Below are 15,847 nucleotides of genomic sequence, written 5' to 3'. Positions count from 1 at the left end.
GTCAGCCGAGAAAATGAAAACAGCATGGTAACAATCATTGCACAGCTGATTATTGGATAATAGATAGTTAGCTATTTCTATCCCTTTCTAACTATAATACTTCTTTTTTTGAAAACATTTCATGCATGTATACTGTATCTGCTGGATTCGCGCCAGTATACTTTTCCAATTAAGCTACGGGCATCTTAATGAATTATAACGATTTTAACTAGTAATTGTTACATGAAATGTTTAATTATCGAATTGCGTTATAATGTTGGCTATCGGTATTAGTATGTTAAATTAAGGTACCTAGGTATTAATTAATTACTTAATACTTACTAACCGACGTCGCGGAATCACTCAATTATTTAGTTTTTATAACGTACTCAGACTTAGCTAATATTTTAATAAACTATTTGTTTAATTCAACGAATAAGACACAAAATTTGAGAATGTAACATTCTATATACTGAATATACAAAATTTGAAAACATCTCATGCATATACACACTAGAAAAAATCATTTGTTACATTCTCAAATCTTGTGTCTTATTCGTTGAATAAAAGCAATATTTTCTAATACTTCTCTACCTCAACATATACCTAAATCATCTAGTTGAATTGTCCGTTTCAGCTTCTTTTATCCTTAGATCAATTAAGTCTAAAACGATGACTGCCTGTCTGCAAATTGAACCCTCTGTCCCCTGAGTTTTGAGAGATTTAGACTCAGGAGACTCTTTATTTTGAAGAGGTAGCTGAGATAGGTCATCGCTTGACTGAGAGGTAATGCTGTCGCTGTTTTGAGTACTCTTGAGGTATCTAGTGGACTGGAAAAGATACTAGGAGTCAGTGGCGCACCCAGGGGGGGGGGGGGAGCCAAGGGGCCCTGGCACCCCCCAAACATGAAAATTATCAGAATGATTTTAAACATTGAAACTGAAAGCCCTATGCCTTTGGGCTTAGACAAATAAAAACACGGCAAAAAAATTATTTGTAATTCTCCAGCACCCTTTTTAGAAAAATTTCTTAGATTTTAATTTCTAACACAAAAATTTCGAAACGCTAATGTCAGGTTTTTTTAGAAACTCAATCCCTAATGGAACTGTCAAAAAATTCTCGGTGTCCACCCGAATTCCGGAGTGGCGTAGGTCATGGCTGGGGAGGGCTGACATGGCTCTATCCTGGGGGCCCGGGCTGTGGGGGGCCCGGCGTGTCGGGTTGACCAGATAAGTGAGATAAACACATATCGTAAATTAGCTTTAATAGTCAGAAAAGTCGCCTGCGGCGCTATTATACTTCACGGCTATGAACATTTTCAATAATATAATTGTGCAATATATTTTTTGATTATTATGTATCGATACTCGACAGCTCCATTATTAAAGTAGATGTATTAAAAATCGCCAATAGTTCACTGTAAAAGTACCCTTAATTTGAACTAAAACACAATTTGAAAAACGTTAATGTAATGTTTCACACTGCCTTTAATCTTAGCGGTAGGTAGGGGGCCCGCCAAATATCCTAGCCTGAGGGCCCGTTTCAGGATGTGGGGACCATGGTGTAGGTACACTGAGTGCAATAGACAAAAGACCGATAAACGTGAAATCAGGCTGTGAAGAAGAAAAAGAGCCTATGGGACTAATTTATATTCTCCTCCATGGGCCCCCCCAATATTAAATCCTGGGTGCGCCACTGCTAGGAGTCATCTATGATATATAGAGTTTTACAAATATTATTTTAAATGTCATTTCATTATTATTTCGATGTTTTTCTAACATGTCCGATTGGATGAACATCATAATCTTGTGCCTTCAAAGAGTAGAGGTTGTATTAACAGAAATTACTCTATTAGTCAAAATTGTAGTATTTTAAGCTATTTGAAACATGTATTTAATAGATAATTTAATTGTGTAATTCTGGCAGGAGCTGCAGGGCCCGCTAGGGGGGCGCGCCCCCCAGTTTGAGAAGTACTGGTCTAGAGGATGAAACGTATAAAATGTACATTTTGTTCAACATACCAGAAAGAAAACGGAGAATCTATCTAATGAAGTGGCTTGATGGTAAAAAGAATATTTTGAAAACTGGAGAAAGAGAGTGGCTGAATCTGTTTGAGGCTCCGAAAATCTAACCCAGGATGTAGCGCCATAGCAGAAAAATAATGCTTTGTTTATAGCGGAAATGGTAACATGACGTTTAAGAAAACAAAATACTTCATAATGATACATTAAAATGTTGTAGTTCTTTACCCAGAATCAATTGTATCTCCTAATGATCTCAATATTAAGTGATATTTAATTACACAATTTTCCATACAATTACGTAGAATCTCGTACATTTTTTTCTCGCAAGTTCAAGACAACGCAAGATGTTGTATTGTGAATTAATTTTGTTGTCCGTATATTAACTTAGATGTTAATAGTAGTTGCATCTTGAACCCGGAAAAGTGTTTTGCTAATTATGCGGCAAAATGTGTTCATTATGAGCGCATAAAGAATGAGGCTGTACACTCTTGATCCCAGTGTACTAGCCACACAAAATAATATTACCTATGCAAGGCTTGAAGAGTAAGGTCGAAAATATATAATAGCGACATTATATTGTAGGTTAAATCCACAGATTAATAATAGTGCGAATGCTAATCGATATAGACTAAGACTTTGGCGGCAGTTTTTATTTATCATATAATAAATTAGAAACAAGCCAATCAATACAACATATCTAAAGCCCTCTGAGTGTTTTAACCTTAGACTATAGATACATCTAGACGCCACCCGTTGCATTGCTAAATGAAGCTGCGTGCCGTGCGTTTGGTTTGTGGGCGACACAAATGTTTGAGACCATAGACCATTTTACTAGTGGTCGCCCAAAGTGCTCGCACTAGACGCTCAGAATTAAAATATAATTTTCTATTTTTTTACGTTATATAGTATTTTTAAGTGGTCAAAATGCAACCATTAGGTAAAGATATCCATAATTTAAGTTATTTTAAAGAAACGCTAGGTCACTGATATTAAAATATATAATAATATACAAATAAATTATCACGAACATGCATCAACTACCTATGAAACGTAATACCATCTTCTTGCTTATCAGTACGGCTACCACATTTTAATACAACACACAGAACCATCTTTTCTACTTAATTAACTAAAATATTTACCACTGACTTTATGTTTAACACAAAAATATCAATTTTATCAACACGCGCTCGCTGGTTATCGACGCTTAGTTAAACAACAAACCAAGATTTGGCAGCGACACCACAGCAAATCATCTCACACATCTGTAAACCTTTTATCTTACTCTAGCGCGTGTCGCAGAGATTATAAGGGTGCCGAATACTTTCTCACTCGCACTTATGCATAGTTTTTGTTCAGGCCTTGGTTTTAACCTAAGAATAATAATATAAAGAAAATAGGTATTGTTCGAAAAAACGAAGCCGTGTTTCTTGCGTATTTATTAACGCACAGTAGATTTTTACACTATTTTACCATTATTAACTTAACTAGTAACCGTTATCCCATAATGTTGCTTCTCAGTACGGCTACTAAATTCAAACACAATATAGTTAACCATAGTTTCTACTAAATTAACTAAAAATAATTACCACTAACTTTATATTGAACACAAAAATAATAAACTTCAGCAACACGTGCTCGCAGTTTTTAAATGACTGTAGTCATCCAAATCAATATTTCCCGGAGATGTGTACAAAAAATATTTAATTCACTCGTAGAAATTCTATCTTACTCTAATACATATTGCGGAGATGTTAGCGTGCCGAATGCTTTCTCACTCGTACTTATAGTTCGTTTTGTTCAGGCCTTGGTCCTAATAGATATTTATTTGTGGAACGCGGAGATGGAGGCACCAACTGATTTTGAAAACACACGATAAAAAATAAAATAAAAAGCACAAATTCCAATACCAATAATTGGTACCATGTAAATTATTTACATGGTACAAATATTTATGTACCTACTTACCTATCGCTTTTTACACCCTGTAACCAAAAATAATTGTTTACAAAGATGACAATGGTGAAATTGTATAGGTACAAGTACCTATCTGTTTGAGTACAAACTTATGAGACCCCTTTGATTTTAGTTTTAGGGATTTTGTGATGCTTTGGGAAACATTTTGTTCAAACAAAAGTTCACAGTTATACATAATTCTCGTGAGATTCACACTGGAATTTAGGTCTGAGGCATGACCCCTGTGGTCTACTGATTGTCAAAAACTGGTGACGTAAAAACTTTGACAGTGGTGTACTTAGAATCCTGGAGGCCCGAAAAATTGATTGATTTTAAGACCCCTTATGATAAAATAAAATAAACTGTATCTAAATTCTATCTACCAACGTATCTAGTAAAATAGCAATGTATCACTTCCCCAGAGACGAGGTGACACAATTTAATCATATTAGCGGTTTATTTTGTTGTGTACAATTACGTTTCTATCTGAGTGGTCATGTCATACGTTTGACGTTTCAGGGATTTTGTTATGTTCTGAGTATTATTTTTTTCGCAATTTATAGAACGCGTATTTTGTATAATTTAATAATACTTGTGTAACTGGTTTGAACCGTTTTGGGCTCCTATGTAAATCTTCTGATGAATCGATTGGATCGTCTGCGTCAAAGAAACGCACCACTGATGTTTGAGCGCAAGGTTATCAGAAATATACTTGCGTCAACCTGCGAAAATATGGCGGCGCCAGTCTTATCACGAACTTCAATGAACTTGATATTGTAGAATGTCTGATGGTCGAAAACTGCGCTGGGTGAGATGCACAGAGAGCATTAGCAATTAATACTACAGCGTTGACAGAGACATGAAGATGCACCGGAAGACCACAACTCCGGTGGCTAAACGGAATAATGGAGAAGAACCTCAAGACTCTCAGTTTGTCCTACTGGCGTTCCATGACAAGGAAGAGGAGGTGGAGGTGGGCAATCATGGATGTGGTCGGGGTCAATTACTAACTGTAGTGCCATTAATAATATTATAATATACATTAATGTGAAGATATCTCTTTCCGTGTATTTCTTTTGAGAAGACTAGATAATTTAAATCTGACTAGACACATTTGGCAATGTCCTAAATTGGTAGCTGGTTCAATATTGCACTATTTGCCATTTTGATTCTTCTTTTGATTTCAATCCTGCGCCCACGCTGAACTCAATATTAATATATTCTGTGACCATACCTGATTTTTAGCAGCAAACTGCATTCATTGTTGGATTAATTTTCAATTTAAATAATTTATGTTTACTAAATACCTTTTTTATCAACCAACCAAACAAGTTACAAGGTAAATACTGTATGTAAGAAAATCATGGTAAAAAATATACAGTAAAAACAGTGACACGACTTCTGGGTTTGTTAAATTGTAAAACGACGTCTTTATAAATTCACCCTTAGGTAAGTGAAATATATCAATAACCGAAGCGATGTAGTTAAACACAGCTGTCGCCTATTAATTGTTATCACCAATGACAGATTACTTTCAATACCCACCTCGGGGGAAAAAACTAATATATTATATTATTCTCGATTAATGTTTGAGACTTTCACGGTTGTTTTTTTATCATAATAGATTCGTGTGTTTCCACTGCGTGTACTTCTTCCTAGAGTTGGGTTTCGGGAATTTCCCGATGGGAATTCTCGAGATATTTGCGAGATTTTTCATCCCGAATCTCGAAAATTGAAATTTTTAACATTTCGAGAAATCCCGGATCTCGAGAATCTTTTCACGGGATTCGGGATTTCTTTATTATCAAATATAATTTAAATCAATAATTCATATGAAAAATATAATAAAATCAAATATGATTGAAAAAACAGAATACAATGACGGAAAACACAAAATTTTGAAAGCTGATCGGGAATTTAACACAATTAAGCCAACGTCGACTCAAAATGAGCGCAATTTTTCAACATCAGGGATTTTTTTGTCTCAAAAGCGTACGCGATTGTCAGACGCAGCGATTGACAGTGTGTATTTTTTGAAATGTTATTTTATAAGTAATGTTTTCCTACTTCTATTTGTTTGCCTTCTTACATAAATAAAAACATCATATTTTTTTTGAATTTGTTTATTTTTACACTAGTTTTAGGATTTTTACAGTTTTTTTTTTATATTTCCCGATATCTCGAGAAATTCTTTTCTGAAAATCCCGAATCTCGAGAATTCAAAATTTCATAATTTCGGGAAATACTCAACTCTAATTACTCTTCTTCCTTCTTTGCTCGACGTTTCGGCCTCGTTACAGAGGCCTCTGATAGGCTCTCTTGATAATGAACTCTTAAACGAGCCCGAAACGTCGATGAAAGAAGGAAGAAGTACACGTTGTGGAAACCCAAGAATATATTATGATAATTAGATAATAGTTATCAGGAACACACATATCAAGTATGTAAGTATGTTCTACATCGAGTCAGTTAATGCATGTATTGCATGGACAAGATAGAAGAACAAAATGATATTCTACCTCTGGATTATTTGGAAGGTTCTTGCTTGACGACATGGTAAATCATGGCACCTTGGGAAGGTTTCGAGCACCGTCCGAGAACAGATACTGTAGGTAGTGGGGTGGTATGAATTTAGGAGTAACAAGAAAATAAGAACGTGGATCATGCATTATATTGTCACTTTGATAGTGAAGAAGCGACGTTGGAGCTGGCTCGGTCATTTGCTGCGGATGCCTCAAGAGAGTTTCAACATTGGCTGCCTGTTTTTCAAGCCAATCAGATTATGGTGTACTGTAAGTTTGATAAATACCATCCACAGAGTGTATATGGTCAAACTGCAAGTTTTTGACATGCCTTCAAAAGTCACAAGAAGATTGGCAAGCGACATAATATACTATCGGAGGCGATGCGTGGTATCCATATGGTTCAACTGAGGAGTAGATTTGAACTAAGACTTTATATCAGAAATCCTAATTGATGCAAATTTGGGACTTTGGATTATAATATATGCACCGTTATTCTGTAGGTAAATATTGTACACTTTTTAAAAATCTATTATTCCCTCATAATATTTAAATATAAACAATCGTTTTAAAACTCTGTAATTAATATATACATATTAAAATATATAAGACAATAATTATGATATTAACCCATAGCTTACGGGCCGCACAAAATTGTGTTTTTGCTAATTACTTTTCAAATGCAAATTAACACGTTAATTACAAAATTAATTAAAAGGGCCCGTAAGCATTGTGTTAATATACTCATCTAATAGTACCAGAGAAGTAGAAAATGTTATAAATAGAAATTTAGATAGCGGTAAATTGACTAGTGGTAAGGCAGTTAGGTTCTTCAGAAGTGTTGATCCCACTCTCGTAGTCCGGAGTATATGGCGCTGGTCTTTTATTCAAGGGCTCCGGGTTCTATTTCCGATGTGGTCATGATTCTTTCACTTTCATTACTAACTACATTTAAGTTCCACTACACTATTGTCATTGGGCCCCGTGAACTGTTTTAGTGTTAAAAAGAATAAAAGTACTAAGTATATATTCTTCTTCTTATTGTGCCATCCCCTAGCGGAGGTTAGCCACCATCAAGGCGATCTTATCTTTGTCGTCTGCTATCCGGAACAGTTCAGTGGAGCTGCACTCGTACCAATCACAGAGGTTCTTAAGCCACGAAATGCGACGCCGTCCTCTGCTACGCTTCCCTTTGATCTTTCCTTGAATGACAAGCTGGGAAATGCTGTATTTTTGTCCTCTCATAATGTGGCCGAGGTACTGTAGTTTCGTGGTTTTGATACTACGTAGAACTTCTCGGTCCTTCCCCATTCGATTGAAAACTTCAAGATTTGTCACCCGGTCAGTCCAAGGAATTTTGAGGATGCGTCTATACAGCCACATCTCGAAAGCTTCAAGTCTCCGTGACATCTCTTGGTTTAGCGTCCATACTTCCATACCATAGAAAATAATTGAGAGCACATAACAACGTACCATACGCAGTTTCAGACCTATGTTAAGATCTCGATTGCTAAAGAGGCGTCTCATTTTGAGAAAGGCGCTCCTTGCGATCTCAATTCTAGTTTTTATTTCCTGAGACTGGTCCCATTTCTCATTGACCCATGTACCTAAATATTTATAATGGGTCACACGTTCATAAAAAAAATAAAGCGTACTGATAACATGAATTAAGAATTATTACATTTTCTCGTTAGTTTATCATGTGGTATGAGAGGGTTAAATAGCTTTGTTTATCTACAGAATGACAAGTAAGATAGGCTATTGAATATAATAAACCTACACCAGGTTAAGCCCTTGACCCCTAGCCACTGAGTGACAATGTCCCCATCGGTGACAGTGCATTTCAGTTAATATAACATCAACACAACTCTAATGTTTTTAAATACCTACTCTATTTAATTATTCGTACAATAATTTATTCTAATTTGTTTTATATCGACTGCTTAATCTACAAACCGGCTAACTCTACTTGGGCAAATTGTTCAGGAAGGAGAAAAACATAGTAATTTAACTATGTATCGAGTGGAATTTAACAATTCCAAAAATACACTTGGAATTTATTTTTACAAATAAGCTGCACTGTGAGTTAATACACTATTTTAGCTTCCTTTTTATATGTAAAGAAATTTTATATAAAGAGGGGAGTTGTTCCATTTACGATATTGGAAATTTGGCATCTGCAGTTGGCTGTTTTGGTTGAAGAACGATAACGCATTTATTTATAGGTTTAGGAGTTTGACATTTTGTGTGAGCACAGAAAACATGCTTTCTAACAAAATGCCATCAAAATCTCATTTTGCAGTGTGCAGTTGGCTGGTATGCAAATTAAGCAGTCGATATGTATATTGTTAAAATAATTATTACAGTCTCCTATATTAGTGGTATGGTACAGACCATTCCCCCACACATCTTCAAGCGGGCCCCCCTACCCATCACTAGGCTTAAAGATAGTGTGAAGCTCTACAGAAGCGTTTCCTTAATGGTGTTTTAGGTAAAATTAAGGTGTATTTTAAGCAATTATTTTATGTTATTGAATAAATTCACTGAGTTCCGTCAAATATCAACATACAATAGGTAATTAAAAATTATATCACATAACTAGATATTTTTAAATCTTCTCTTCAAGTAAAATAGGCAGGCGACTTTTTCCCATTAGAGCAAATTTTTGATGAATGTTTATCTCACTTACCAGGATGACCTGCCATGCCAGGCCCCCCCAGATCCCGGGGCCCAAGCTAGTGCCATGTCAGCCCCCCCTTATGGGGGGCATGGTGCACACTGACGAAGAAGGTTGAAGTCATGCCTAAAATATTAACCAGAAAATGCTGATGATTGAACGAATACAGGCAGTGACGTCCCTAGAAAAAATGCCGCCGCTGGGCAGCGCCATAATGCCGCCCCAATTTTTCGTCCCTCTATGACCGATATTGACCAAAACAATAACGCAATTCTCTTCATTTTGTTGTGAAAGAGAAAATCATTCTTATATTTTTTTCTTCTTGATCAACCATATACCTCTCTAGTTTTTGTAACTTATGTAACGTGACAGAATGTATAACACGTTAAAACATTCGACATAGCTGTCTATATTCAATATTCTGAAAATTGAGCACTGTTTTCATACTATGATATATTATTACTATTTTAACGAAAACTCCGGATGTTCTTATAATTATAATATTATTAGCGCTTTAAAGTGAATCATTCGGGCCTGAATATTCAAAATATATAATACCTTGCTGTTTAAATAATAACAAAGTTTTATATATAATCTAAAAGCACCTGTACACGTGCATGGATTTACTGGTGCAAATAGTGTGTCAATTAAACTATCGCAATAATAACTGTTAATACGCAAAAAGGCTGACTGTCTCATTCTTCAAGCGTAAGCGAAATGCGTTGTTGTCATTGTATTATTATTGTGCTATTTGACAGATAGGGAATTCAATCCCGGAATCCCGAGCTATCGGATATCTATAAATCCCGGGATTAATAAACATAATCCCAAAGCTTTCGGGATTGATTTTTTTTATCAAATTTAATGGAAAATAAAATAAAAACGAAAATATAACAGTTTTTTTTTAATAACAAATAACTACATTAGAAATAAACTGCGTTTGAATGAAGTTTGATTTATACCCATGTGTAAGTTGCCGATTCATTTTATTTTTTCACATAAATTAATAAAAATGAGAAAGATTGGAAAAAATAATGATTCGCACTATTTAACAAAGTAATTCCACCATGATCTCATACGTTTTACGGCAGTTTAATATTTTGCTGACTAATTAGATTTATGAAGCGGAAAAGCCATAAGTCCACCATGATTTGCTTTACAATTTTAAATCTCGCTAACCCATTCATTAAGTCTTTACTATCAGAAACAGCAATCCCATATTAAATTCACATTATTATTTATATTATAATATTATTTACTCCATTAAACTTATGTATTTTCAAGATTGAACGTATACAATATTAACAATAAATGTCTTAAATAGTATAAATTATACTAGATGTATTTTTGACCGATTTTAGCAATGTTATTTGTAAATATAAAATTTTATATTAACAATGGAAAAAATGCCAAATCCGGGACCAGTCCCGGGATTGCCAAATTGTAATCCCGAAATCCCGAGATCAGAATTTTGGCTCGGGATTGGATTCCCTATTGACAGATTGTGAAAATTGATAACGTCAAAATGTACTGCACTGTTTGGTTAAAATATAATATATAAAAAAATACTTAATATGAATGAATAGAAATCTAGTCATTTTACATATTATTGTAATGATATCACGAAATTGATGTTTCATTCAATTTTAATTATTTATATATTATTTCAGTTAAACTATTCAAATGTATGGATAATAAATCCATGCACACCCAGATTTGCATCGGCGACCTGAATCAATCTTTTCTTTTCTGACACACCTATTTCTAAATTTGTCACAAATTAATTATTTTGCATTATTCATTATTTCGGCCATTTTTGTCTGTGTTGCAGCAGTTTTGCAGTTTTATAATAAACATAGTTGTAATTATCTTTTATGTATTGCAGGTGAGGAGCTGCTGCACACTGATAGCTAGCAGTAGTATACCTGGCAAGCATCGGACGTGAGGAATTCCCCCTAATTATTTACTTACTGAACGAGCTTCCTGACTATAGACAACCCACATAAATATGGTTACATGTAAGTTGTACGTATGCAGTTCATTGTGGGACACTTATTCGTAAGCCGCAGGACGTGAAACATGAGTTCGTAAAACATTTTATCAAATGACGAGTTCTTCGTTGAACATTTCACCGTGGAATACATTTGTACGTATCTTACAAAATGCGGCGATAGTTTGCAAATAGTACTGTTCCAATTAGATTAACCCTAACCTAACCTAGTAAAAACAACTCCACATATTGTAGCATACGTACAAATATACTCCATGGTGAAATGTTCAACGAAGAACTCGTCATTTGATTAAATGTTACACGAACTCATGTTTCACGTACTGCGGCGCACGAATAAGTGTCCTACGGTGAACTGTTTGCGTACAAATTTCCGGATACACATAAATATAGTGTAACCTTAGTGCAATATTTACGATATTGGAAATTTGTCACATGCGGTTGGCTGTTTTGTGTGAAAAGCGATAACTCATTTATTTATAAGTTTAAGAGTTTGAAATTTTGTGTGATCATAGAAAACATGCTTTGTAACAAAATGCCATTAAAATCTCATTTTTGGTCAAACCTGCAGTTAGGTGGTTTACGGATTGTAGTCGGATGTTTGAGCCAAATCCGGTATGCACATAATATTTCAGATGTTCTCATTTTATGATGGAAAGTTTGAGAGATTCCTCACTTTGTAAATGTGGAGCAAATTGTGGATCTGTAATTTATATTATGGTTTCCCCGGAGAAGTTCAGCCATACACTAGATTCAGATTTTTTTGCTTTGTCGGTTCTACGGTGATTATATTTTTTGGTTACATGTAAGTTGTACGTATGCAATTCATCATGGGACACTAATTATTCGTGCGCCGCAGTAAGTGAAACATGAGTTCGTATATCATTTTATCAAATGACGAGTTCTCCGTTGAACGTTTTACCGTGGAATACATTTGTATGTATCTTACAAAATGCGGCGATAGTTTGCAAATAGTACTGTTATAATTAGATTAACCCTAACCTAACATAACCTAGTAAAGACATCTCCACATGTTGTAGCATACGTACAAATATACTCCACGGTGAAATGTTCAACGAAGAACTCGTCATTTGATTAAATGTTACACGAACTCATGTTTCATGTACTGCGGCGCACGAATAAGTGTCCTGCGGTGAACTGTTTACGTAAAAATTTCCGGATACGATATTTTTTGACTGATTATCGACATAATATCTGTAGCAACCGGGTATAAGTAGGTAAGTCTTGTTTTCAGATTATCATAAGTCATAACTTCTAACTTAAATAAGTTATTAGTTATTTAACAAAATAGATAACATACGACAAAATTATAAAACTATATTGTTATCATCATCATCAGCCTGAATCTATCCACTGCTTGATGAAGGCCTCTCCAAGCTGGTTCCACTTCTCTCAGTCCTGTGCGTTGCGTTGCCACGTACTTCCGCAGAACTTTATCATTTCATTGATCCAGCGGCCTCGAGGTCTACCTTGCGAACGTTTTGTACCTCTTGGATACCACTGGATGACTAACTTTATCCAAAGATTGTCCCTTCTTCGAGCTATGTGTCCAGTCCACTTCTATTTGAATTAAATATGAAATATAAAAAGATAACAAATCTTAAACCGTTCCCCTGAAAAGCTGCTTCTTGTATAGTTACCTACTTCTTCACGGTTGGTACAGATATTATTATTTACAAAATTTAAATACTTACTATCTTACTATTATACTATTTCTATAATATACCACCAGCTTCGGTCGATCTACTGACGAACGAAAGTATTTTCTAGGTTCTTGATTCCTCTTAATTATTGTTACCTTTTTGTTGTCACTTAGAATTTTTACGATTAGTTGTGGCATTTTCAGAAACAGAGAAGTGTTTGACGACCAACCAACTGTCAATTATATCAATACCATTATTGTGTTAATTAATAAACATTAAGTTGTGGGTTATCTTTCTTTACTATACCCCTCATCGGAAGTCAGTGATGATTTTGGACCATATTTTCATTGTCTTTCGCTTCTTTAACTAGGAAAGAAGTGCTAAGCCCAAATCAGTCTTGCAAAGCTTTTCTATACACACGGCAGCTATCGGCGGCTATTGACGGTAATTTATCATTGTATTGAGGCTGTTAATTATTACAATAAGTTCACCATCTAAACAGTCAAAAATGCTATGTTTTAACAGCCCCCCTCGTGGTGGTGTTAACTTTTAGATCGAGATACACAGTTTTGACATTTTAGATGGTTAACTTATTGTAAAAATTATAATTCCGCATTACATAAATATGATAAACTACCATCGATAGCCATAGATAACCGCATTGTGTATATAATAGACCCATTGAAGATGAATCTTGCTTATCGAAAATCACCCTTAAATGAAGTTGATTTCTCGAAGATTTATAGTTTTAATTTATTTATGATTGTCAAAGTTATGTTAGATAAATTGATTTGAGTATTTTTCACGGCCTACCCGACCATCTATTACCAAAAAATTATGAATCTAAGAATTTAATGTATGTACTTTACGTAGGTACATAATATTTCATTCATATTTCAAAAACCTGTCTCAGTTTTTTCAAAATAAATTTTAATTAAAAGTTTACATATTAAAAACACAGTAAAAACACTTACAATTATTTTAGCCATATGTTAATAATTGTCACATTCTATCTTTTTTTATTAAGATAGTTAATAATTGAAGCCTTTTATATATTACATTAAAAAAACTATTTATAGATAGCCTAGATTGAAGGTTGTAGCATTTTCTTTATAAGCAATTAAATCTAACTAGCAAACTTTAAATTAGTATCCATACCAAAGACAATTATGTATTATTAACGTAATACTTAAAGACTTGATTTTATTGACATTATATTGATTAGATTACATCTAATTACTTACCTCTCTTAAGATCAAATAAACATGTGTAGAGAAAAATGACATTAACATTTCTTGCGCATGTCTTAATTATAGGTTATATTGAATGCTATTTCCGTACTCTGTTTAAACAATTATTAATAATTATTAAAATATTCATTAGTTTATTAATAATTCCTAATTACAATAAAATTAAAGGCCTGTGTTATATTATTGAGGTTAACTTTACTTAATAAAAATTACGCGGTTTAATACAATTATTACTATGCACATGGTTATAACTATAAGCCTACTAAATTACTTCCAATTTTATATGGTGTGATTCAAAATTAATCACCATAAGATATTATAATTAATACATACTGGTATATTATTTAAATTGTTCGTGGCTAATATATACATACACATGGGTTGTTTCTAAATCGAAAATATTTGACGCGGCAGTCATAAAAATGACATTTCTTGTATTTTGTAATACAAATATTTACCAATATACTTTTCGAAATAACAAAAAATGGGTATCCTGCCTTATTCATCGTTTTATATAACTCAAAGTGAATAGTGATACCGAACTGTCTATACAAAATAATACGAATGTGATAATTTAAGAAGCCAAGTGGTAAAGATATTGATAAATGATACATAATTAGTGATTAGTAAAATACGTTCAATTATCTTTGTACATGTGAAATTATTTTGTGATAAATTATAAATCTACGTAAATGGTTAGTAATTCTACGTTTTATTAAATAAATTCGTGTAAATATTGAAGTTCAAATGAATGTGAGGATTGAAGCACATGTGGCAGTAGATAGAGAGTTAAACCGCACTACAGTTCAATAAAATTAATGTGATTGTTTATAAGCCATAGGTAAGTGATTATTTATAGTATTTATACAGTAATTTCAGTACTCAGAATATTTTAATTGAAATAAAATATATGAATTATAATATAGAACATTTAGCATTTACGCGTTTGTTAAAAGACGCGTCTAATATTTTTATATTGTAAGTGTTTTATTATTTTAATACATACTTAAATATTTTTATATAAGTAATTAAAAATATATATTTTATTGTTGTAATCTATCGTAAAAAATAGTTTTCTTTTTTTATATATTATGTTACGTTTGTATTAACAGATTTTTGTTTTTACGAGAAATGGATGTTAGCCACTTGTTCAACCCATTAGGTCCATACTCTAGGTCCAAAAAAGTTTTGAAAAACAATATGTGAATTTGCCAGATCCGGGATTCGACCCCGGGTCCCTTGACTTATAAGCCGATGCGGTATCCGCTCGGCAATCGTGGGTATTTCTATCCGGTTTTCGTTTTATATATAATTTGAAAAATCACTAGAAAAAATCGGTTTGAAAAAAATACAACACCCAGCGGAATTCGAACCCGCGCCCCTATGGGATTTGCGTCCTTGTGCTTTAACCACTAAGCTATATGTGTCCTATATAGTTGCGACGAAGTTAACTAGTAGTTTTTATACAATTATCACTGAATCGTTTTTTAATTTCGTTATTGTTTGGCAGTCTGCTTTTGTATTTTAAATCTTCTCTCAAAAAAATGTTATGACATACTTGTACTTGCTAAAAAAATTATATTCCATTTTTTTAATCAACGAATAATTCACACAATTAAAAAATGTAACATTCTTTATTTAACATACATCATTATAACATAATACATAGTTATAAACAAAAAAGTACGTGTTTATAAAAATAAAGGAGTGTAAAAAATCAATAAATCAATAAATCAAAATACTAAAATATTTAAATTACGAAATATG

Source organism: Rhyacophila brunnea, unplaced genomic scaffold (assembly GCF_057557595.1).
Source record: "Rhyacophila brunnea isolate RB1 unplaced genomic scaffold, BYU_Rbru_1.0 scaffold_6, whole genome shotgun sequence".
NCBI lineage: Eukaryota > Metazoa > Arthropoda > Insecta > Trichoptera > Rhyacophilidae > Rhyacophila > Rhyacophila brunnea.
The sequence above is the reverse complement of the archived record's forward strand: the minus strand, read 5'-3'. Positions refer to the sequence as shown.